This window comes from Brassica napus, chromosome A5 (genome assembly GCF_020379485.1).
Source record: "Brassica napus cultivar Da-Ae chromosome A5, Da-Ae, whole genome shotgun sequence".
Lineage (NCBI taxonomy): Eukaryota > Viridiplantae > Streptophyta > Magnoliopsida > Brassicales > Brassicaceae > Brassica > Brassica napus.
In genome coordinates, this window is record NC_063438.1 from 14,225,727 (window position 1) to 14,248,948 (window position 23,222).

Sequence of the window (23,222 nt, forward strand, 5' to 3'; positions counted from 1 at the left end):
GAGAGAGAACGTGTTTGTGTGGACATGGGGGGATAGAGGAACTTTTAGGTTAAGAAAGGAGAAGAAAAGCAAATAATAAAGGAAATGGAAAGATGAAAAAAAAAAAGAAGAAATAAAATTAAAAGTGGTAAATGGTAAATTAGGCTTTCTTTTTCTTTCTTTTTTGCACTCTTTTGTTTTCATTGTACAAGAAAAGTAATTCCTTTATTATTGTTTTTACTTAATTTACATTCCACCTTTTGTTTTTCAAAAAAAGTGTTTAAAAAAAAACATTCGACCTTTTATTTTACTGTTTATTGCTCTTTTTACCCTAAAATCAATAAACTTTTATACATGGAAAATTTTAAAATATAACGGTCTTATAATAATGGATTCTGATTAAATGGAACGAAATATGGTTCTTTGATATTGTCCCAACAAAAAAATGTAGCAAGTCAAAAAAGTTTATCAAATCAGTTGAGTTAAACTTTGTGGAATGGAAAATAAAACTTAATTTGAGTTGGAAAGAAAGACAAAATTTTCTAAGTGACAAAGATGACTTATACAATTCTAAGAAAGTATAAAATTTGCTAAATACATTTTGGACATCGTGATATTTCATATGAAAAAGCCAAATCCTTCGAATGTCTTTTTTATACATAACCCAAGTAAAATATTCATCACATGAGGAAGAATATAAAGGTGAAAACTTTGAAGTGGTTATCTTTTACGTCACACGCTTTCAATGCTTTGCTTTTTACTGAAACCCAAGGTCGATTAATTTCTCCATTTTAAAACCCATAAAATCGTTCCAAAAAGAAGCCTACAAATTAAATAATAAAAGTTTAATTACAAAATATAGGAAGAACAAAGAAAAATATGAAAAGAGAGTGAAAAAAAAAAAAGAGGAGCGAAACAAGGTTTGCGTATACTTCAGTCAAAAAAATAAAATAAAATTTGCGTATTTTAGCTCGTATGACTAGTGTTCTCCCTATGTTTTTTGTCCATTTCATTTGTAAATTATACCTTACTGATTAAATTCCCTTACTACATAGTTTTTGAATAATCAGTTTTATTAGACTAGTGTTCAAATCAATCACCCTTTAAACCATTTTTATCTAATCAAGATTAAGATTTTGTTTATTTTTTTCCAAAGACTACTTTCGTAGCCATTCAAGATTTTTAACAAATTGATTCCTTAAAATTTGAGGGAATCAAGTTTTTCAAAAAGCTTATCATTTTATATAAAAAATAGGTTTTGTATAAAAACGAAAATTATTTATTCTTATTTTTTTGAAATTTTTTCTATTTTAAAAATATTTAATTGATTGAATACTATTTCACAGAAATGAAAAATATGTATAATTTTTACACAGAAGCTATCATTTTTCACAATAATGTCAAATAGATTTTAATATTTTTATTATATAAAATAAATTTATGCAGTTTATCATTAGTTATAAATTGTTGAACTACTTTATTCAAAATAAAATTATAAAACTATATTTCTGGTATTTTTAAGCACATATCACAACATTAAAACTTAAAAGCAGTATATGGTTCAAAAATAAAATTTATATATTAAATATTTTAATAAAACAAATTATCATTTAAAAACTAAAATCTATATATAAAAAACCAAAATTTAAAGTCCAAAACTTAAGAAACTAAAAGCAAAAACCTAAAATCTAAAAACAAAAAACTATGTATACAATCGAGTCTTTAACCTTTTGTTTTAACTTTTAATTGATTACTAGATTTTAACCTGCGATTTTAAAGCGCAGAAAGTTTCTTTTGATCATTTTGATAAAATATGCATGAATCTATAAATTTTTATTAGAAAACAAAAAATGTTAAAGTTTTTTATTATAATGTTTGAGTTTCAAGCAGTGTTTTCATATCTGACCCGGACCCGTGGTTGAACTGATAGATCCGAAAATCCGTATAATGCATATGTAACATATATAATTTGTCTAAAATTCTATATAAGTATACATATATGAGAATCAAAATAGTATAATTTGTATATTTAGACATGTCCTCCATTATTTTAAATTATTTTTAATGTTTTAAAACTTGATATAATTTTTAATAATAAAAATATATATTTGAAAATATTTTACTGAGGAATATAATTTTTTTATGACAAATTCCCCAAAAATGTTATTGATATGATAAGTTAAAGGATTTTATACACATTAACAGATTGTTTGTTAAAATATTCATTTACATATTCTGGTATTTTTGACATATTTATAATATCAATGCTACATACTGAATTTTCATTTTCAAACATTTTAAACTTAATAAAATTTTCATTATTATTTTAATAAAAATATGGATAATGTTTAGTTAATTGTTTAGCAAAAAACTCTAAACTGTAAATAATAATATTCTCAAAAGATTATTATATAAAAGAGTTATAGTGGGTTGTTTTTAGGAAATTTTTGTATTAGGATAATAAATATAGTGGTACATTTTGAAAATGAAATGATAAAGAAGAGAGATTATACATGATTTAATTGTATTTTAGTTTTGCAATATTTCGTAAATTAATTATTTGGTTGATATCAAATAATTAAACGATGCAAAAATTTATGAGTAATTTGACATTGTAATTATTTTACGAAACCAATGACAAAATCGTATGAGAGATTCTACTTTAATTGTATAGAATCAGTTTAAGGTATATCAAAACAAAGTTAATGATAGATTATGAAAAACAAAGAACTGCTTTAAAAATATTTTATACATGGTGAGTTGTAAAAGACGATCGGTCTACCTTTTGCATTAGTTAGAAAGTATTCAAATTCGGTGCAGACAGTATGATACGCTTTCGGACTAGTCGATTATGTAGCAAATGTGTTCCTACGGAAAGCCGATATGAATTATCTAAAAGAATATTCTTATATGAAGTAATAATGGGACATGTAAAATAATTATACAAGACCAAAAGATAGTCTGGTCGTTTTATCAATGTGCATCATTATTCACCAAGAAGTTAAATTGTAAGAAAACTGAATTCAGAAACGTTGAATTTGTTTCAACTAACAATTATTATCACCATACTTTTCATCGTCTTTGAATATGAATGGTGACGTATACTACATGTCATTATCATTATGTTATGTCGCAAATTAAAATCATATTTGAAACTAGAAGAAAAATTTCAGAGGAAAATTAAGTACCATATCACACAAGGACTGAAAATACATAATTATCTTCTATATATATTTTGATTGATTTAGAAATACATACAGTATTTATAAATCCAAGTAAAATATATAAAATTTTAAATTCTTTCGGATTAGTATTTACAAATCTGGAGGTTTTCATTCGGATTTGAGCCTTTATATTTTTAACAAATAAAATTCATGCAAATCTATTATAAAATCAAATCTATTAGCAAATCCGTATGATTGAATAACACTTGATTTGAATTATAATTTATGAATCATTAAACGAATAACATATAATTTCAATACATATTTTAAAATCATAGAACTAATAACACTATATTTAATTTGGATTTTCAAATCCATCAAAATACATCAACCAATAATTCTACTTAGTCAAGCAATTTGGGAATAAAATTTCAATTTCCATCGTTGGATTTCAAAGTTGTGGGTTTTTTTTTCGTAAAGACAATGAAATTTTTTTTTACATTTATTAAAAAGCTCAAACCCAATCAAAGGCCTCGTTTAAAAATATATTTCGCTTTATTAAACTTATAAAAAATTCAAAAACCAAACGATAATCACATCACTACTTCAAATCAAAGTGAAGGGAATAATATTAAATAGTACAGTTAACTTTATTAATCAACCAAAAATAATTATCTACAAACTATCAATCAAGATCCCTTTTTTATCTAACGCTTCAATATTTGATTCACAATAAAATCTTGCCGACAAATGATTTGAAGAATATCTGCAAATTAATTACGAGAGACTAAAATAATGAACGTATTCAATTTAAACCAATTTTTAAATAATCTTGACATAATGGTTAGTAGTGCTGATGACTTAGTCCTTGAGATCGGCGAGATACCTCTATAGGGAATAGAAATCTCCATAAGAAAACGACATTTGATCTTAGTTTTCTTGAAATTCACACAGATGTTTTTGTATTTGCTTTTGATTTTGTTATTAACATGTGAGTAGTTACATTACTATAAGCACTCTTCATTAATGCTAAATTATTAAACTATTAATATTAGATTCTTGATTTCTGTAGGGTTCCCAACAAACCCCCAAAACCGGTGTACTTATTATGGTGTACTTATTATCTAATTGTGTTTAGTGTTATTCTATTTGAAAATATTGGTTTAACCAAGGGTTCATTAGTGCTTCAAAAAAAAAAGTGTTTCAAAAAAAAAAAAAAAAACCAAAGGTTCATTAATGTTTATACACCAAGAGGTCTGGGTTTCAATTCCCGAAAATTGCGGAATTATGCGAATTAAGGGAAAAAAGGCTTACAAGAGATCTACAGCATGGCATAATGAGTACTATCAAGTATGGATTCCATAGAGTGACTCAGGTGATGCAGTTAAACGTGAATTTTCACACGGCAGGTAAAATTACCGGCTGTAGAATCATCTGTAATATTTTTTATAGTTGTAATAACATAACTAAAAGCGTTAAAAAAAACCATGTTTTATACTAACTATTAATATAATCTGAATATGGGGATGACGTTGTGTTAAAAAAAAAGAATATGGAGATGACGTTAATCTTTTTCCTGAAACGGGGTTTACATTAGACATAAAAAGAAAAAAAAACTACGGTGACTAGTTTTATACATTTTATTATTAAATTTCATAATTTCAAAGATTATATCTGCACTAATGATTTACTCTGTTATTATGTTAAATACAGTTAAAATAACACATCATGCTTATGTGAAAAAAAAAACAGTAGAGATTAAAGAAAGAGTTAAGTAGAGAAAATGTCCAAATCTTACAACATTTAATGTGGCGGAAGCTCCCGCACTTTTAATATTATGAAACATTAATGGTTGCAGGCTTGCAGCAACCATTGCGGAGCATCATGTTCTTTTAACAAAACAATCTTTATTGCATTACTTTTAAGAAATCGCCTATATATATGTAGGTAGTTAGGTATGGTTTTGGCTATTGAATGGTCAATGAAAACTTTCAGGGCAATTAGAACTAAAATTTAATCTAAAAACACACACACATGCTTGGGAATATTTGTACGTAACTAGATATCTGTTCTTCGCTACGTGTAGTTTTGTGTAGAAATAAAAATAAAATTAATATGTATATATACATGGACGGATGTAGGAAACTAATCAGTCGGGGGCACAATGGTTTTTTCCATTATGATTAATTTTGGAGTTTGGAAACATTATAATAATTAGTGAATAAAAACTTAAATTTAGCTGGGGGACGTGCCCCCGTAACCGTGGCTCTGTGTTTGCCCCTTTATATATATGTAAAATTTGTTGATCAATTTTTCTCATTAGGATCAAAACAAACATCCTACTATATAAAAGGAGTTAAATCATTGCTTCCTAAGCCTATCCACATGTGCACAAATATTCAGGACCAACCAATATGCCAAGTCATCACGAAGTGGGCTTGCAATTAAAAAAAAATCAACAATTCGCAGCCCATTAGACCCATCTCCTAGCCCACTCCCGAACCACTCTCTCATAAGCATAATCCCGTGTTCTAAACATTCCGTGTTAAATTTTTTAAAACACTCATATCTTAGAAATAGTTTAGAAAATATATTTATATAAATGTTTTTTTCTTGAATAATATTTAATTATAATTTTTTGTATCTTTTTAACTTTTATAATAAAAATATTATTTTCAGATAGCAACAAAATATATATAAGAATTATCTTATTTTTGATTTTTTTTATTATTTTAATATACTATTTTAGAATCAAATATTTAATATTAATATAACATATGAAATTTATATGATTAAAATCAAATTCGTTTTTAATTATATATAAAATTCATTAAGGGTATTGTTTTAATTAACACATTAGCGAATCAGTTAGAAATTAATAATAAATCAATAACCTATCTAAAAGTCTAAAACCTAATAAAATATGACAAATAAGAAAAACTAACTAAATTTTAATATTACTAAAATAAAATTCATTTTTAATATATATATATATAATATTAATTAAGGGTATTTTTTAAATTAATAAATTAGTGACTTAGCTAAAAATAAATAATAAATCAATGATTTAGTTAAAACCTAATAAAAACATGACAAATAAGCAAATTTACTAAAATTATGGATAATATAAAATATGATTGATTCTTTAATACAACATTAAAATAAGAGTTTTGTTAAATAAAACATAAGTTTGCCGTATCGGCGTTACAAAAAAACAATCATTAATAGTATCGTAGAAATTATGTCTTTTCCATTAGCGAATAAAATTGAAGCATAGTGTTGGAGGATAACCCAACGTATAGACGAGATTATGGAGATTGATATGGGAGTTGAGGTAACATACACAACTGTTCCTCCGTAAAGAAACGCTCCTGCTAGACATCCTGGATAATTGAAAGAGACATATCTGGATTTGGCTTTGTGTTAATGGATGGTGACTTTCCAATGCTGTTTGGAGCAAGGGCCGATATACACGCACCAAATCACCACTGCAAGCGGAAGCTGAAAGTTTACTATGGGCAATGCAAGTGATACTGAAGTTTGGACACAGAGAGATGGTCTTTCAATCGACTGTGACAACTGGTTATACTCATTCAAAAGGAGGAAGATTAGCCTGCGTTGGACTCGGAGCTCGACGAAGTACATGCTGTATCTAAAGAATTTTCTAACTTTCTATTGTTTATATTCCTAGATCTTTAAAATTTCATACGAATAGCCTAGCAAAAGGTGTCTGATCACGCGCATCTCGATCAGCTTTCGTAAACCTTTTTGCACCAAGTTGGCTAGCCCCACAAGCTAGCATGAGGGTGCCAAAAAAGAGAATAAAGTTAAAAGTGAAACTAAATATCCCAATGAACAAATTTATCAGAAGTCCATATTTACGTGGATGTCTATATGGGACAAACAAATTTTTTTAGACAACTATAGAATATAGTCACGAAAATCAATCCTAAAATATATAATTTAAACAAATCATTTAGACAAACCATCAAAATTTTCAATATTACACCAAATAAGAATATAAAGACCAAATATATTCTCTTCGTGTATAATGTGTTGTGGTAAGATTCAAAAAAATTAACTTACTTTACAGTAAGAAAAAATTAAATTTTTAATTCCAAATTTACAGTAAAAACATAACATTTTATAAAACTAAACAATTAACATAATAATACAAAAATATGAAAAAAAAATCAAAATACTATCCGCGCGTAGCGCGGACAAGGACCTAGTTATTGTAGTTGAAAACCAAAAATTAAAGTTTAATAGTTTTGTAGTTTGATGATACAAATTAAACGCAGAAAATAAACTTATTTGTATGACAATGAATAGATAATACAATATGTAGACCAAATCCAAAAAATAATTACAAAATAAAACCATCAGATAAACTGTTGAGTTTTATCATTTCAAACATCACTCTAAAATGTAATATAAATAGAATGGTTCCATTAATTCTCTCAAAAAAGAAAGCAAAAACCATTTTATCTCTATTGAAAGCTAGAGGGAAATATTTTAAAACATAACTAGATTTTGACCCGCGCTTTCAAAGCGCGGGTTTATTTATTTATTTTTTTCAATTGACAAATATTTAGCAAATGTCATATTTTCATATATTTGTATTTTATTTTATAAAAGACTTAAACTTTTTTTCTTTATTTATAGTATTTCATTTTAAATGACTATTTATGTTTAAAAAATTAAACTTTAATTCTTTAATGAATTAAGTTGGTATAACTCTGATAAATTAATTTTATTATGTGGTTAATATTTTAATTAAAAAAATTATATACTTTTAATAAATATTTATACTTTTCAATGAAAAAAAATAATTTTTTTATGAATGCTTAAATTATATTAAGAAAAGAAAAAAAATAATAATTAAGAATAGTTGAAAAAAATTATTTGAACTTGGACTCAATGCCCCAAAGGAAAAAAAATGTGAGAATTAGATCTGATTTTTTAATCGGCCCAAATAGTGCAAGAGAGATCTGATGTGGGCTAGATCCGAAAAAAATGATTCAATATTGATGTGTTATTAATATTACTTGATTGCCCTTAATGAAACATGCAATGTTAGTAAATAAAATGGCATGTTAAGGTAAAAAGGACAATATAATTCTGCTTTAATAGTATAGATAGTTATTGCCCATTATTTAATATTTTGTTATTTATTAAATTTCTGTTATCTGCTATTTCGTTTATAATATTAAAATTTTGGTGGACTGTAATAGATGCAAATATTTTCACATGAAGTTCGATGATATATTTATATAAGTACACTACCATAACCAACCATTTTTTTCATCTGATTTTGATTAATGAATCTGGTAAACATACAAGATTGAAATCCTAGAGCCGGTGGACACACCTTACAATATCCGGAAACATAGCCCACAAGAGAGAAACCCAAACCTAAACAACGGGTGACACATACAAACAACTACACAATCACTAAAAGTGTCTACACTTCTCCAACCAAATCCGTATAAAAACCCTGACAAGAGATATCAATATTCATCTAGTCGGAACTCTCGCCGAAACTACACAAGAGAAACCACACAAGACACAGGAAGCGATGCACTGGCCGTAACAACAAAAAAAGACTAGACTTACCTAAATCTCCAGTTCACGGTAACAAGCCAAAACCCATAAAAATAACATCAGACATTGAACAGAGAAGAACAACACCCAGGACCACACCCCTTTCTCAAATGAACCTTCATCGGAATGCCGAAAACTTTCAACCTCTATATTTCAACAAGCAGAGGCGACCGAGGAACATGAGAGCAGAAGACAAACCAGAAACCACACTTATTCAAAGGCAGCGAGAAAGACTCCTTCCAAGAGCGTGACAAGCAACCTGAAACTTCTCAAAGATGTTAGACATGTTCTGCTCACCACACAACATCACGACACACCATCACAGATCCCTTACACCGTTGCTAGACAAAGATAATAGAGGACAAACACTAAAACCCAACCAAAGACGCCTCAGATTCAGCTTCTCTGAAGCCATCAACACATTTGACTAAAGCGAGTGAAGGATAAAGAGCGAAGAGATCCCAAAACACGGAGTGATTTGATGGATTAGGTCACGGGAATACGAGATCTGAACATAAACTAAGTAAAAAAAATCAGAGAAGAAGACGAGTTCAGGTGAACTACTCCGTAGATCCACCAGACCCGACATCTTCTTCATCTCAATAAAACAGATCTGGTAGATATGACCGGGGAACTCACTGGAAAACCTCTTCCACCGCAACTACTCAACTACCCAAACGAAACCTCAGCCAAACACCAAGAAAAAAACGATAAAATCAAGCTAACAGAAGGACAATGACCGACGTCGTGGTTGTGTGAGCCACGCACACCGGCCTTAACCAAATCAGAAGAGAAAAACTGAGTTTTAGAGAGATGATAGAGCTTTTTCTCTCTAACGACCTTCTAGTTTGGTTGATTGCCACAACCAACCATTCAGCTTTCTGTTTTTCCATATATTTAATTATAGTATAATATACACAGATATATACACAGATATAAATCAGTTTAATTATTCCAGTTCAACACTAGTTGTGAATGTGCTACTGAAAAACACAGTTATATATATGCACAACACGGTAGATACCTTTTCCGCAAGATTCCACCATTAAATTAAAAATTTGAACCCCTACTAACTACATGTCTATTATACACCAAGATTATAGTCACGTACGCGGGGCCATGTCTGAGATTTTCTCGACTAGAAGCTAGATGTTTTTGGCCCCCTAAGTTTTTTTGCTATAACTTTTAATTTTTAAAAATATAAGTATTGGATAACATTGAAAATCTTAATATGTAATTTTTATTTGAAAACTTCTAAATTTTATTAACATTTTTGACATAATCAATCATCAATATAATTTGTTGAATTTTAGTTAAAAATTTTGTAATAGCAAGTCATAGATGGCAAGTCATAGATGATGTCGGAGAAACAAAAGACTTCATTACTTTGCTAATTGAGAGCTAAGAAAATAATGAGAAAACAGTCGATTGGGTTTTGATAACTGTATTTTTTAGGAATATGTATAGTTAATGATGATCATTATTCTATTACTTTTTAACTAGTTTGCGTCAATTGGATAGGAGTTAATCGATTGACAATCGCTTGCACCATCTCAGCTACCTAATCATTTGGGAAATTGGTCCCAAAATAAATTTATACTGATTAACCCTCAAGCAGATGCTTAATCTCAGCACATTTAGGCCCGATCCTGCACGTACGTCTTTGAAACTACATGTATTCAAACAATAGGATAGGCTATCATAGCCAGTGATAAAAATTAAGATTGTTAATAGTTATAAATACAGTGACAAAAAGGTAATAGTTATAAATAATTTTTTTTGTTTGTGTTTTAAAAGACTTTTAGATCATTAATATTTTAAAGACTTCTACTGTTTTCTTACATTTTGGGGTACAGTTATAGGGTGTTATTCAATGTTTGATTTCAACTTAATTTTGTAGGTCTATAATCTAGTTTTTCTTTATAATATATATTATAGGTTTTTTTATAATATAGTGTTATTCAGTCTTAGATCAAATTTTCATTAACTTTATTTCTATTTTTTGAATTTTTATTCATTTTAAAATGTAAGATATAAGATTTATCTAAATATTTTAAATCCGTGTCAATGCATTTATAAGTCAATATGACATCATTTAATTTCTAGAATAGAATTGAACTTTATTTTAAGAGAATTTCAATTTGAAAATAAGTTTAAACTTTAATACAAGTATACAGTGAGATCATGGTGAAGATGAATATAAAGTTAGTATAAACATAAACATTTAATTATGTAAAGATAAATATAGAGTTAATATTTTATGATAAAATTTTGTTATATTTAGTACTGGTGTGATGATGATAATTTTAAAATTTGATATGAAGTTATTTTTATATTTTGATTTTATTGGTTCAAATTATTTTTAATGGAAGTTTATGGTAGTTTTTAGAAAGGTTACTCGAATAAGATAGAGATATCTGTAACACATGTAATCTACCTAATAAAAGAGAGAGAGAGAGAGAGAGAGATGATTTTCAAAAATCTGGATTTCGTTAATTTGATAGAGAAACTGGGTTTGATAAAATGATGAAAATCTGGGGTTTTAAGTTTCAAAAAGTGAGATGTTAATAGAAAATCTCCCAAGGAATGCACTCGAAGGTTGGTGAAAAGGATAAGCTTTGACCCAAAGATGGATTAAAGGAAAGGTGGATCGATGGTTCTTCAGTATAAGGCTGCGGAAGGCCAGATACTTGCTGGGTTGGTCTTAGTCCGTGAGAGGCAGCCCCACTAGTGAACAAGACCGTGCTTACGGAGATCACTCTCGTAGCATTACGATGTTCCAAAGAACAAAGGATTCAACAAATTTAAAAAGTAGATTTTTATTAAAAGGGTTGAATCAATAAAAACAATACAAAGCAAGCCTTTATATAATAGGCAATCTGTAGAATTAAATAATCTAGTCAATCCTTGAAACTATAAAGCTTTTAAAACTATGAAGACTTGACTAGGAATATTGACTTGACCAAAGACCAAGACTGTTGACCAAATTTGGGAAATTGTGTTCGCAGAATTTCTTGGCTGGTTGTATCTTTTTGCATGATCGACGGTCTCTGAATTGCCGTCAGATTGATATATTATACGACATTGGCTTGTTGCTGAACAAGGTCACATCATCCCTGTAAGACCCGATCCTGGATTCCTCAATCCAACCAGACCGCGGCCTCACCAAACAATGCAACCAATTCCATCTTTCATATTCAAGTTCAAGTGTTAAATAATTCTAAGTCTTTTTCAGAGTTTTGAGGTTCCAACATTCACACTTAAACAATCAAGCATCAACTAATGAAAATAGATACTTCATAGATATTAACCGAGGTTCATACATCATTCATCATCCTAAATAATAGAATACATACTAGAATCGCATAAGTTCACAAGTTGCACAATAGGCTACAATAATCACACAATTTTCAGAATCAACCCAATCACCACACATCTTCCCATGGCCGCGGTCCTCATGGTGCTTTTCCCTTACCACGGTCCATTTCTGGTCTTGGATCCAACACAAACAACCACACAATCACAAGTTAGATTACAAAACAAGAATCAAATCACATTGCATGGTCGGATCCAATCTAGTCAAGAACAATCATCAAAAATGTCAAATCTGACCCCTTTAAAAAGAGATCCAAATACCAAATAAAATTCATGATAATTCATGATAATTCAGAAGAAAAATATTCCCATAAAGAGATTCAAAAGAATCGGCTCAGATCATAGTGATATATCGGCCATGAACAGCCCACACAAGAACAAGGGACTTTCATGGGAATTTGATCAGGCCAAGGCCTTAGGATCAATGAATCCTTTCCTGTAACAACATAAAACATTCCATAACACAACATATATGAAGAAACAGAGTAGAAGAAGTCAGAGTAAGGAGTAGCCAATCGATCCAAACCGGCCAGGCTCACACGGCCATCATCCGCGGCCTTGTCCGGTTACTCTTGGCCACACCTCTCACCTTAGGAGTTCGGTCTCCAGGGGCGACTTCCTTCTCTTTCTCCTTTGCCTTCTCCTTGTCTTTCTGCCTCAAATCCATCCTCTTGATCACACGCCCAAACACACCAGGAACACTCAAGAACAATCTCTTGGATCAAATCGGCCGATCCAAAGTTTCTGTCTCTCTTTCTCTCTTGAATTTTCTCTGTGTTTCTCTCTGTGTGGAATGAGTAAAAACCGACCAGAATGATCAGAAATGAGAGAGAGAGGACGATTTAAACTGTCCCCAACCGCCTGGGCGAGCAGTTACCAAAATCCCATCCCTTCTTCCCAAAACCGTCCCATAACCGTCCCATAACCGCCCCATAACCGCCCCTTGGCGGTTTCTCCCCTTTTCTTCCTTTGGCAAATCGATCACTGAGCCTCAGCTCACACTCTGGGAGCTTGCCCGCTCCCTGTCCAAAGCCTAAGACCCATTTGGTCGAACCGTCCTGCACCCGGACCATCGGCTCGCCCAGTAACCGTCCCAGACTCGCCCACACTGATCCGAACCAGAACGCACCGTTCACTGGATTGAGCTGACCCCCAGCTGTTACCAGCTGATTGAGCTAGCCCACCAGCTCCTGTGAGCTGAACAGATCATGGTGAACTGATTACCAGCTGAACCGAGCTGATTGAACTCAAACCAACACTCGTCCAGCTGCCTAAACACTCACCCAGCTCCTTTACCCTTGTTTCCATCGTATCCTGGTTAAGTCTCAGCTGACTGATGCCCTTAACCTTCATTCAGGGCCATGATACGCTTGTCTCAAGGTCTAATGACCTGACTGGTGCGTCTCCCCGCACCATGGCCCGTCCGGCCGATCCTATCTAGGATCGGGGACATGACAAGTCTCCCCCACTAACTTGGGATTCGTCCTCGAATCCATGTTAAGTGTTTCATCAGGAAGAAATTGTCTGTACCACTCCGGATACATAGTTTTCATCTTTGCTTCTGTTTCCCAAGTGATGAGGTCTTTACCATTGTAATCCCACACCACTTTGATCATGGGAACTGTCTTCTTTCTCATAGCTTTCTCTGACCGATCCACAATCCGAACCGGCAAGGTTTCCAAAGTCAGGTCCTTACCAAGGTCAGCAGGAACCTCAGGCAAGACAATGTCTTGTTCAGACAAGCATTTCCGGAGTTGGGATACATGGAACACATTGTGGTATGCATCCATTGCTGATGGCAAGTCCAACTTGTATGCCACTGCACCCACTCTCTCTATGATCCTGAATGGACCCAAGTACCTAGGGTCCAGTTTCTTTCGTCCAGAAATCCTGGTCCTACCCTTAAAGGTAATCATCTTGAGATACACCAGGTCATTGACCTCAAACTCAAGATGTTTCCTACGCTTGTCTGCATAGCTCTTTTGGCGGTCCTGCGCCTCTTTCATCTTCTCTTTGACCATCCTGATCTTCTCAGTGGTCTGTTCTACAATCTCAGGACCCAACATGCTACGCTCCCCCACTTGGGTCCAGCATAGGGGTGTCCTGCACGGCCTACCATACAAAGCCTCATATGGCGACATACCAATGCTTGTATGGAAGCTGTTATTATAAGCAAACTCCACTAAGGGTAAGTGTTTTTCCCAAGACTCTCCCCAGTCTAACACACATGCCCTTAGCATATCCTCTAAGGTTTGGATTGTCCTTTCAGACTGCCCATCCGTTTGAGGATGATAAGATGTGCTCATATTCACTCTGGTTCCCAAGGCCTTTTGGAAAGCCTGCCAGAAATAAGATGTAAATCTTGGATCCCTGTCCGAGACAATGCTTGCTGGAACACCATGCAACCTCACTATCTCGTCTAGGTACACTTGCACTATCCTGTCGACCCCATCCCCTTTCTTGATGGGTAGGAAATGAGCCGACTTGGTCAGCCGATCAACCACAACCCATACCGCATCTTTCTTATTCCTGGTCGTGGGAAATCCAGTCACAAAATCCATTGTGATGTGATCCCATTTCCATTCTGGTATGGGTAGGTTCTGAAGTAGACCACTGGGAACCTGATGTTCTGCCTTCACCAGTTGACAAGTGGGACACTTAGCCACCCACTCTGCAACATCAGATTTCATCCTCACCCAATGGTAGTACCTTTTCAGATCCCTATACATTTTGTTCAGTCCAGGATGAACTGAAAACTTGGACTTATGAGCCTGTCTCATAATCTCTTCTTTGAGTTCCTTATCATTAGGAACACTGACCCTACCATTGACCAAGATGGTACCATTGTCAGTTGTCTGGTACTCAGTCTTGTCATTGGCGGCTACCTTCTTTAGATTTTCATCCAGGCCCTGAGCTTGCCTGATCCTGGTCAGGAGATCGGCCTGGTTCACCGCCTCCAATCCCAGTGGCTCATCTGAACCAACCAAGGTATTGAGGTTCAAGGACCTGATCATCCCTTCCAGTTCATCCGCCTCCCTCTCAGATGACACTTCAGCCCTTCTGCGGCTCAAAGCATCAGCCACTAGGTTAGCTTTCCCAGGATGATAAGCTATGTCCAGATCATAATCTGCAACAAATTCCATCCATCTCCTCTGCCTTAAGTTTAACTCAGGCTGAGTGAATATGTACTTCAAGCTCTTATGGTCTGTGAGTATTTGCACCCTGGCACCATAAAGATATGATCTCCATATCTTTAATGCAAATACTACTGCAGCCATCTCCAAATCATGGGTTGGATAGTTACCCTCATGCTTCCTTAACTGCCGGGAAGCATAGGCTATCACCTTCCCATGTTGTGTCAAAACACAACCAAGACCAGTTATGGATGCATCCGTATACACCACATAAGGCTGATCAGCCTCAGGCAACACCAGGACAGGTGCATTAGTCAACATGTTCTTGAGTGCTGCAAAACTTTTCGCACACTCCTCAGACCATGTGAACCTCACGTCCTTGCCTGTCAGCTTAGTCATAGGTTGAGCTATGCTCGAGAACCCCTTGACATATTTCCGGTAATAACCAGCCAACCCTAAGAAGCTCCTCACTTCCGTAGCATTCTTTGGCTGTGGCCATTCCTGGATACATTTGATCTTATCTTGATCCACTGAGACTCCTTTATCAGACACCACATGCCCAAGGAATCCAATGCTCTTCTGCCAGAAGCTACACTTGCTTAGCTTAGCAAAGAGCTTCTGTTCTCTCAGGCGGCCCAACACCGCCCTAAGGTGTCTTTCATGGTCCTCCTTTGTCTTGGAATACACGAGTATATCATCAATGAAGATGATCACAAACTCGTCCAAGTATTCCCTGAAGATGCCGTTCATCATCTTCATGAATGCAGCAGGTGCATTGGTCAGTCCGAACGGCATGACCACAAACTCATAGTGACCATACCTAGTTCGGAACGCTGTCTTCCTCACATCACCTGGTGCAATGGGGATCTGATGATACCCAGAGGCCAGGTCAATCTTGGAGAACCACTTGGCTCCACGGAGTTGGTCCAACAACTCATCAATCCTGGGTAAAGGGTACTTGTTCTTCACAGTCACCCTGTTCAAACCCCTATAATCAATGCACAACCTAAAGCTACCATCCTTTTTCTTAACAAATAGGACTGGTGCTCCCCAAGGTGATACACTAGGGCGTATGAACCCCTTCTCAAGCAACTCCTCAAGTTGCTTCTTCAGCTCTGCCATCTCAGCTGGTGCCATTCTATATGGACTTTTTGATAATGGGGCCGTTCCAGGTTCCAATTCAATGATGAATGGGTCAGCCCTATCAGGGGGAATGCCCTGTAGTGCCCCAAACACATCCTGAAATTCTCGAACCAACGGTATACCCTCTGGGTCACAGGCCCCTACAACCTCATCAGTGTAAATGGTAGCCAAAAAGGCCTCACAACCATTTCCAAGCATCCGTTCTACTTGGACTGCTGAAACCACCAAACTACAAGAGGTTGGCTTGATTCCTTGGTACTTGATCGGGGGTCCAAACTCATTCTCAAGTTGCACCCTTCCCCGGTGACAATCTAGAGTTGCCCGATACTTTCCCAACCAGTCCATGCCCAAGATCACTTCATGATGCTTGAGGGGGACAACAATCAGATCTATAGGCATCGGCCTATCCAAGATCACCACAGGGATGTCCTTAACCAGACCGAGTGAGTTCATAACTTGCCCTCCGGCCGCACTCACTCGTTCAGGACCATCCCATGTTCCATACTGGAACAAACCTTTTCCTATCATACTTGGACTCACAAAACTATGTGTAGCTCCAGTATCAAATAGTGTGTGTGTTTCCACACCACCAATACTTAAGGTCCCTACACAAGACCCATCAAAGTATATCTATCCATCCTAGATTCCATACCATGCAATTCTACTGGAATTGTAAAAGTAGTAGTCTAGAGTGTTACCATTGATCGCTTGGAAAGGCCGAGCCCCATCCACATCCTTGGATAGCTCATACACACGAGGTGTTGAGGTCTGGCCTCATCCTTGAACTGGCCTGCTAGCCTCCCCACGTCCCTTACTTTGGTTGCCTTGCAACTTAGGGCAGTCCCTGCGGTAGTGGCCCTTCTGGCCGCAGTGGTGACAGGTCCTGGACTCACCCAACGGACTTGGACAATCCTTGGCTGAGTGATCCATCTTACCACATCGAGTGCAGGCACCCATGGCCTTCCAGCACTCTCCACCGTGGTATCGTCCACACTTAGGGCACTCTGACCTACCACTTGAGGTTTTACCCTCCTCGGTCGAGTCCCTCTTCCTCTTCTTGTCACCACTCTGACCCGAGGATACCACCACACTCTTCAGCTTCTGCTTACCCTCCTCGGTGAGGTTGGTCTCCAGCAAGGCCATCCTCTCAACCAACTCAGAAACCGTGTGGAACTTACAAACAGAACAGTAGGTTCGAAGTTCCACCCTTAGGCCTCGGATGAACCTTCGGACTTGAACCTTCTCATCCTCCAGTTCTCTTCCCACATACCTTCTGAGTCGGTTGAACTCTTCTTCATACTCACGAACAGTCCTCCGTCCCTGAGTCAAGTCCAGGAACTTGGACTCCAAACGATCCCACGCCTCAGCAGGAAAGTACTTATGGTTGAACTCAACCTCAAAGTCAGCAAAATGCTCAATGGTGCCATTGGTACGCTTGTCCAAAGCTAACCACCAGTTATGTGCATCTCCCTCCAGGAAGTGTACTGCTATGTCCTTCTGGTAGTCCTCAGGACAACGCGTGGACTTGAAGTTCCGAACCAACCTGGTTCTCCACTCGTCCGCCTCCATAGGATCAACACTTTCAGCAAAGTGTTTGGTTCCCAACTTGGAGATATGCTCCAGCACCTTCAGGTAGTCCATACCATGCACTGGCCTGACCGGTGGGTCTATCTCAATCACCTCAGCCACACGGCCAGCACCAACATCAGTCACTCCAGCAGCAACCCGAACCGGGGGATTAGCCTGTCCTACGGACGAGTTCACCAATGGTGTGAACGCCTGTGTCAAGGAGGCTATCTGAGCTCCCATGACCTGCATAGCTTCCACCAAGCCCCTTATGGTCGGCTCAATGACCTCCTCAGCACCAGTGACCCGAACATTGTTTGCATCAACATTCTGGCCACTCCCAGCACCAACGTTGGATGACCCAGTATCTTCTCCATGGACTTGCTCTTGTTGCTCGTCCACATTAGTTTCATTAACCTCAGTAGGAAGAGTTGGACCCACTGGGAGTCCGGTGGCATTATCCACCTGCTCCACCAGAGCCGGTAGCACTGTGGTTGGAATGGTTCCAGCTGGTAACACTCCGGTCTGTTCAGCACCATCCTGCCCCACTGCTCCAGACGCCCCAGTCGCCTCCTTTCCTTTCCGAGATTTATACCTTCTTGTTCCCTTAGGAGTTACAAACACAAACAAAAGGTTAGTCCACAACTGAACACACAAACCTCAATCACTCCTAAGTTAATCAGTAGAAAAGATTACTTAGAACCCAACTATCTCACCATGAGTCCAAACGGCCAAGTGTGTGGTGAACCAATAACCCAACAAATCCTAGAATCAAGAATGCTCTGATACCAACTTGTAAGACCCGATCCTGGATTCCTCAATCCAACCAGACCGCGGCCTCACCAAACAATGCAACCAATTCCATCTTTCATATTCAAGTTCAAGTGTTAAATAATTCTAAGTCTTTTTCAGAGTTTTGAGGTTCCAACATTCACACTTAAACAATCAAGCATCAACTAATGAAAATAGATACTTCATAGATATTAACCAAGGTTCATACATCATTCATCATCCTAAATAATAGAATACATACTAGAATCGCATAAGTTCACAAGTTGCACAATAGGCTACAATAATCACACAATTTTCAGAATCAACCCAATCACCACACATCTTCCCATGGCCGCGGTCCTCATGGTGCTTTTCCCTTACCACGGTCCATTTCTGGTCCTGGATCCAACACAAACAACCACACAATCACAAGGTTAGATTACAAAACAAGAATCAAATCACATTGCATGGTCGGATCCAATCTAGTCAAGAACAATCATCAAAAATGTCAAATCTGACCCCTTTAAAAAGAGATCCAAATACCAAATAAAATTCATGATAATTCATGATAATTCAGAAGAAAAATATTCCCATAAACAGATTCAAAAGAATCGGCTCAGATCATAGTGATCTCGGCCATGAACAGCCCACACAAGAACAAGGGACTTTCATGGGAATTTGATCAGGCCAAGGCCTTAGGATCAATGAATCCTTTCCTGTAACAACATAAAACATTCCATAGCACAACATATATGAAGAAACAGAGTAGAAGAAGTCAGAGTAAGGAGTAGCCAATCGATCCAAACCGGCCAGGCTCACACGGCCATCATCCGCGGCCTTGTCCGGTTACTCTTGGCCACACCTCTCACCTTAGGAGTTCGGTCTCCAGGGGCGACTTCCTTCTCTTTCTCCTTTGCCTTCTCCTTGTCTTTCTGTCTCAAATCCATCCTCTTGATCACACGCCCAAACACACCAGGAACACTCAAGAACAATCTCTTGGATCAAATCGGCCGATCCAAAGTTTCTGTCTCTCTTTCTCTCTTGAATTTTCTCTGTGTTTCTCTCTGTGTGGAATGAGTAAAAACCGACCAGAATGATCAGAAATGAGAGAGAGAGGACGATTTAAACTGTCCCCAACCGCCTGGGCGAACAGTTACCAAAATCCCATCCCTTCTTCCCAAAACCGTCCCATAACCGTCCCATAACCGCCCCATACCTTTGGCAAATCGATCACTGTGCCTCAGCTCACACCCTGGGAGCTTGCCCGCTCCCTGTCCAAAGCCTAAGACCCATTTGGTCGAACCGTCCTGCACCCGGACCATCGGCTCGCCCAGTAACCGTCCCAGACTCGCCCACACTGATCCGAACCAGAACGCACCGTTCACTGGATTGAGCTGACCCCCAGCTGTTACCAGCTGATTGAGCTAGCCCACCAGCTCCTGTGAGCTGAACAGATCATGGTGAACTGATTACCAGCTGAACCGAGCTGATTGAACTCAAACCAACACTCGTCCAGCTGCCTAAACACTCACCCAGCTCCTTTACCCTTGTTTCCATCGTATCCTGGTTAAGTCTCAGCTGACTGATGCCCTTAACCTTCATTCAGGGCCATGATACGCTTGTCTCAAGGTCTAATGACCTGACTGGTGCGTCTCCCCGCACCATGGCCCGTCCGGCCGATCCTATCTAGGATCGGGGACATGACAAGTCTCTCCCACTAACTTGGGATTCGTCCTCGAATCCATGTTAAGTGTTTCATCAGGAAGAAATTGTCTGTACCACTCCGGATACATAGTTTTCATCTTTGCGTCTGTTTCCCAAGTGATGAGGTCTTTACCATTGTAATCCCACACCACTTTGATCATGGGAACTGTCTTCTTTCTCATAGCTTTCTCTGACCGATCCACAATCCGAACCGGCAAGGTTTCCAAAGTCAGGTCTTTACCAAGGTCAGCAGGAACCTCAGGCAAGACAATGTCTTGTTCAGACAAGCATTTCCGGAGTTGGGATACATGGAACACATTGTGGTATGCATCCATTGCTGATGGCAAGTCCAACTTGTATGCCACTGCACCCACTCTCTCTATGATCCTGAATGGACCCAAGTACCTAGGGTCCAGTTTCTTTCGTCCAGAAATCCTGGTTCTACCCTTAAAGGTAATCATCTTGAGATACACCAGGTCATTGACCTCAAACTCAAGATGTTTCCTACGCTTGTCTGCATAGCTCTTTTGGCGGTCCTGCGCCTCTTTCATCTTCTCTTTGACCATCCTGATCTTCTCAGTGGTCTGTTCTACAATCTCAGGACCCAACATGCTACGCTCCCCCACTTGGGTCCAGCATAGGGGTGTCCTGCACGGCCTACCATACAAAGCCTCATATGGCGACATACCAATGCTTGTATGGAAGCTGTTATTATAAGCAAACTCCACTAAGGGTAAGTGTTTTTCCCAAGACTCTCCCCAGTCTAACACACACGCCCTTAGCATATCCTCTAAGGTTTGGATTGTCCTTTCAGACTGCCCATCCGTTTGAGGATGATAAGATGTGCTCATATTCACTCTGGTTCCCAAGGCCTTTTGGAAAGCCTGCCAGAAATAAGATGTAAATCTTGGATCCCTGTCCGAGACAATGCTTTCTGGAACACCATGCAACTTCACTATCTCGTCTAGGTACACTTGCACTATCCTGTCGACCCATCCCCTTTCTTGATGGGTAGGAAATGAGCTGACTTGGTCAGCCGATCAACCACAACCCATACCGCATCTTTCTTATTCCTGGTCGTGGGAAATCCAGTCACAAAATCCATTGTGATGTGATCCCATTTCCATTCTGGTATGGGTAGGTTCTGAAGTAGACCACTGGGAACCTGATGTTCTACCTTCACCAGTTGACAAGTGGAACACTTAGCCACCCACTCTGCAACATCAGACTTCATCCTTACCCAATGGTAGTACCTTTTCAGATCCCTATACATTTTGTTCAGTCCAGGATGAACTGAAAACTTGGACTTATGAGCCTGTCTCATAATCTCTTCTTTGAGTTCCTTATCATTAGGAACACTGACCCTACCATTGACCAAGATGGTACCATTGTCAGTTGTCTGGTACTCAGTCTTTTCATTGGCGGCTACCTTCTTTAGATTTTCATCCAGGCCCTGAGCTTGCCTGATCCTGGTCAGGAGATCGGCCTGGTTCACCGCCTCCAATCCCAGTGGATCATCTGAACCAACCAAGGTATTGAGGTTCAAGGACCTGATCATCCCTTCCAGTTCATCCGCCTCCCTCTCAGATGACACTTCAGCCCTTCTGCGGCTCAAAGCATCAGCCACTAAGTTAGCTTTCCCAGGATGATAAGCTATGTCCAGATCATAATCTGCAACAAATTCCATCCATCTCCTCTGCCTTAAGTTTAACTCAGGCTGAGTGAATATGTACTTCAAGCTCTTATGGTCTGTGAGTATTTGCACCCTGGCACCATAAAGATATGATCTCCATATCTTTAATGCAAATACTACTGCAGCCATCTCCAAATCATGGGTTGGATTTACTCTCATGCTTCCTTAACTGCCGGGAAGCATAGGCTATCACCTTCCCATGTTGTGTCAAAACACAACCAAGACCAGTTATGGATGCATCCATATACACCACATAAGGCTGATCAGCCTCAGGCAACACCAGGACAGGTGCATTGGTCAACATGTTCTTGAGTGCTGCAAAACTTTTTGCACACTCCTCAGACCATGTGAACCTCACGTCCTTGCCTGTCAGCTTAGTCATAGGTTGAGCTATGCTCGAGAACCCCTTGACATATTTCCGGTAATAACCAGCCAACCCTAAGAAGCTCCTCACTTCCGTAGCATTCTTTGGCTGTGGCCATTCATGGATACATTTGATCTTATCTTCAAAAGGATTTGCCCTCAAATCCGACATAATGTTTAGAACCTGTGACCGTGAGAGGCAGCCCCACTAGTGATCTAAACAGGTTGCTTTCGGAGAAGCAATCTCCTAGAGCCATTACGAGAGATGGAGGAGCAGTCTCGATTTAACTTCAGATGGAATGATCTCTTGTTTTCTCGTGGATCTTTTTTTTTTTTGTAGAAGATGGAATGATGAAAATGATGAATGACAGAAGTGAACACCGAACCCTCAAGTGTGCTCTGATACCAAATAATAGAAAATCTCCCAAGAAATGCACTCGAAGGTTGGTGAAAAGGATAAGCTTTGACCCAAAGATGGATCAAAGAAAAGATGGATCGATGGTTCTTCAGTATAAGGCTGCGGAAGGCCAGATACTTGCTGGGTTGGTCTTAGTCCGTGAGAGGCAGCCCCACTAGTGAACAAGACCGTGCTTACGGAGATCACTCTCGTAGCATTACGATGTTCCAAAGAACAAAGGATTCAACAAATTTAAAAAGTAGATTTTTATTAAAAGGGTTGAATCAATAAAAACAATACAAAGCAAGCCTTTATATAATAGGCAATCT